The sequence below is a fragment of the Pan paniscus genome, chromosome 1 (genome assembly GCF_029289425.2).
Source record: "Pan paniscus chromosome 1, NHGRI_mPanPan1-v2.0_pri, whole genome shotgun sequence".
NCBI classification, from domain to species: domain Eukaryota; kingdom Metazoa; phylum Chordata; class Mammalia; order Primates; family Hominidae; genus Pan; species Pan paniscus.
In genome coordinates this window covers 199,160,281-199,164,231 of record NC_073249.2, presented here as the reverse complement: position 1 = coordinate 199,164,231, position 3,951 = coordinate 199,160,281, and the positions used below count along the sequence as shown (strand labels likewise).

Sequence of the window (3,951 nt, the reverse complement as noted above, 5' to 3'; positions counted from 1 at the left end):
GAGTCACAGAAGTCACCCCTACTCAACACCAGGACACAGATCCACCGCCCAACCTAAGAAAACAGGAACAACTCCAAGGCCACCTAGGCCAGGCAGGTGAGAGGAGCTGGGCGGCAGTGGCTGCCAGCTGCAGCTCTGCAGGATCAACAAAAAGGCAAGATGCAGGGGGGAGGGGAGGAGGCCAGGAGCCTTGTGGCACATCACAGAGCAGAGGCGGTGCCCATGGCAGGGTGCAGCTAATTCCTCAGGGCGGCCAACGCCCTTGACAGCTGTTCCTCCTGGCTTCACACGGAGCTCTCGCCCGGCAGAGGCACCCTTGGGCAACTGGCTGAGCTGGTCTAGGACCTCCAGGCCATTCTCCTTGGCGCTCTGCACAATGGGTCTGTCCACCTGCTCCTGAGGCATGGTCAGTGTGGTGGCCGAGCTCATGGAATCCTCCATCACTAACGTGCGCATGGCCAGGTTTTGCACTTGCTACTCAAACCTGTCCATCGCTGCAGAGGCCTTCTGCAGGTCCGTGGTGTTCAGGCCTTGTCTGGGGCTTTGGTCACCTACATCATGTTCTTGGTTACCACCTTCATGGTCACAGCTGTCTGCATCTCGGGGGCCACTGTGTCCAGGCGGATGCCATGTAGAGCCAGTTCACGCTGCTGTTCTCCTTGCAGATGGTGTTCTTGGCGTACACACGGGTGCACTCTACATTTTTCTGCTGAAGGGACTTCTTCACTTTGGCCTGGTTGGCGTAGGAGTGCTTTTCTGCCTTCTTGTGTGGTTTCTCCAGCTGCTTCACCATAAATTTCAACTGGAACAGGGTATCGTCCATGGCCAGTCTGACAGAAGCACCCCTTGGAAAGGCAGAAGGGACATGAACTCCGGGAGGCATCAGGTGCCAGTGGCTCTTGCCTTATTTCTTAATAACCATTTAAAAATGTTTGCCTTCGTGGGAGAAATCCTTTGATTCTCCCCTCTCCCATTACCTATTCTCTTGTTAGTTGCCTTAATATTTTCATTACCATCCGTAAGACCCAGGAGGGGAAGCTGAGGTAGCAAATTTGATAAGGCTTCTCTGACTATAGCTCAGTTTTGCAGTAGTAAGGTTACATGAGGTGCCCATGCAAAAGAGGCTGCCTGAACCACAGCATTTATCATGACCCGGGTAATAGGCATTGTCATGCAGGACTCCTGTTGACTCCAATAGGGATGGCACTGTGTCCTAGAGGCCGGAACCAGTGAATGAGACTTAGGGTTTACTGAGGGGAACTTACACACAGGGATGGTCCAGTGGTGGTGGGCTGGACAGGAGCATGCATTTATGAAACACGGCATGCGTTTTATGAAACGCATGCAGTTGATGATACAGCATTTTCACTTAGCACCTTCCACCTAGCAACTTCTACCCAGCAACCTCCAGTTAATCCACAAAAAGGGACTCCATCCCCTGTATGGCCTGTGTTCCAAGGAATGAGCCAGGGGCTCAGATGTCCTTCATAGATAAGGAGTGAAACTCTGGGTTGGCCACGCCCGGATTCCTTAGCTCAGGACTCTGAATACACATTCTTCTTAGACCCTAGGATCATTCTCAGGGTATGCTTCAGTTAAGTTATGGCTGTCAGGTGCTTCTGCCATATACAGGCATCCTCAGCGGGTGAATGCCTGGTCATTGTAAAGCCAGCTCCACATGGCTTGCATATGAAACCGATCAACTGCTTCATCTGGGGTGTTCCATTTGACATTTATAGGGAGTGTAGGGGCCAAGGGAAAAACTTCTCCTTTGCCCTCTCAAGGATCACTGTACATTCAACCCACAAAATGCAGATTAATAGAGAAATGTCATACAAATTTATTAATGTGTACATGAGGGAAAAATCACAGAGTGCTTACCCAACATCCCAATGAGGCCCAAATACTTCTATAGCTTTATTTCAGAGGGGATGGGGGAGATAGGGAATATAGGTAATTCTGTTGAGGGACAATAAATGATTACTAGGGAGAATGAATGGGTGGGGGCGGAGGAATAGAGATTAATTTATAAACGGGCTGGGCATAGTGGCTCACACTTGTAATTTTGACACTTTGGGAAGTCAAAGCAGGAGGACTGCTTGAGGCTAGGAGTTCAAGACCAGCCTGGGCAACACGGTGAGACCCTATCTGTACAAAAACTTTTAAAATTTGCTGGGCTTGGTGGTGCATACCCGTAGTCAGGAGGCTCCCCTTAAATCCGGGAGTTTGAGGTTACAGTGAGCTATGAATGCACCACTGCACTCCAGCCTGCGCAACAGAGAGACACCCTGTCTCAAAAACAACAACAACAACCACGACAACAACAAACTTGTAAATGGTTCTCTTGGAAAGTAAATGAGCCTGAAAGAGATATTATCTTGTGAATGGGTCTGTTTAAGAATGTGCTTACATTCTCGGTCTTCTTTTCTGTAATAGATAATGAAATAACAGGGAGCGGAAGGAAAAACAATTGTTCTTGGAGAGTCCATCCAGTCTTTATATAGATAGTGGGGGAAGTCTCTTCTAGTGGCTGTGGATCTTGAAAGGCCTTTAATTAAAAATTAAAAATACTCATTATACCAAAGGGAGCCATATTTTTGGGTGAAGTTCTTTGAGCTCCTTCAGGAGAGTCTCCCTTCTCAGGGTAAACAAATTTTACAGTGGCTTTTATCCAATCTACTGGGCTGGCTGTTCCCTCAGGAATAACCTCCTGTTTGTGTGTGGGTCATGTATAGCCACCTGCAATTGTTCTGTAGTGTGCTGTGGATCCTGCGTCAACCTCAACATGCTCTTCCATTCTGCAGCACTTGAAATCTAGTTACTCTTGCAATCCATCTTAGTAATGATTCCTCAGGAAGCTGAAGATAGTAATCTACAAAATGGAACAATTCCTTCACATCGTACCCTCTAGTCTATAGTGACTTGGTTTTGCCCTTCCCCTACATTGACTGTCCTCTTGGTAACCCAGTTCTCAGTTATTTTCTGTTTCCCTGCGTAAGTTTTCCCTTGGGGATCAGTTTGGAGGCTAGTGGCTGAAGCTCAGACTCACTGAAATCTGAACTCGGTTTAGCACCAAGGTCTGACACAGCACTCTCTTTCAATTTCATTTTAGCTATTATAGTTAACAGTAAACAAGAATGTTTTTCTTTTTGCTTATTAGTTTGCATTTCCTTATGCAGCCAGTGAATCAACTCTCCAGGAGTTGGTTCTGTCTCTAAATTCCATTCATAACTTTTATCTTCAGTAACTGAGCACAGCACAGCTGCGGCTCTAAACCATGGGTGACCACATGGCTACTCAGGGATCAAAAGTTCCTCACCCAGCACTCTTTCATCCTTTCTCTTCCCAAACCACAACTTTCCATCAGCCCAGGCCATTCTAGCAAGTCTCACTTCCGTGACACCAACTCTGCCAGGGTGGGGGGAAACAACACTCAGTGTGGCTGTTCTATTATCTCACTTAACAACAACAATCAACACAGAAGATTTTGTGACCAAATTTGTATGTGAGGATTTCCCCACACACCAAGCAGCAGTCACCAGTTGAGTGTCCTCTGATTCAATTCAGACACTACCTACTCGGAGATAGTGTTATCAGAAAGGGGTCCCGATCCAGACCCTGAGAGGGTTCTTGTTGGATCTTATGCAAGAAAGAATTTGGGGCAAGTCCACAGAGTAAAGTGAAAGCAAGTTTGTTAAGAAGAAACAAAAGAATGGCTACTCCCTGAGGGCCACTGGGTGGCTATTTTTATGGTTATTTCTTGATGATATGCTAAACAAGGGGTGAGGTATTCATTTGTTTTCTGGGAAAGGGGTGGGGATTTCCCAGAACTGAGGGTTCCTCTTCCTTTTAGACCGTAGAGGGTAACTTCCAGATGCTGACAAGGCATTTGTAAACTGTTATGGCACTGGTGGGAGTGTCTTTTAGCATGCTAATGCCTTATAATTAACA

The 3,951-nt window shown here is 47.1% G+C and overlaps 1 pseudogene; it reads right to left on the bottom strand.

Annotated features, from left to right (window-relative positions):
- Positions 1–236: 236 nt before the first annotated feature.
- On the bottom strand, positions 237–823 carry LOC100982370 (charged multivesicular body protein 1a-like; annotated as a pseudogene).
- Positions 824–3,951: the final 3,128 nt, after the last annotated feature.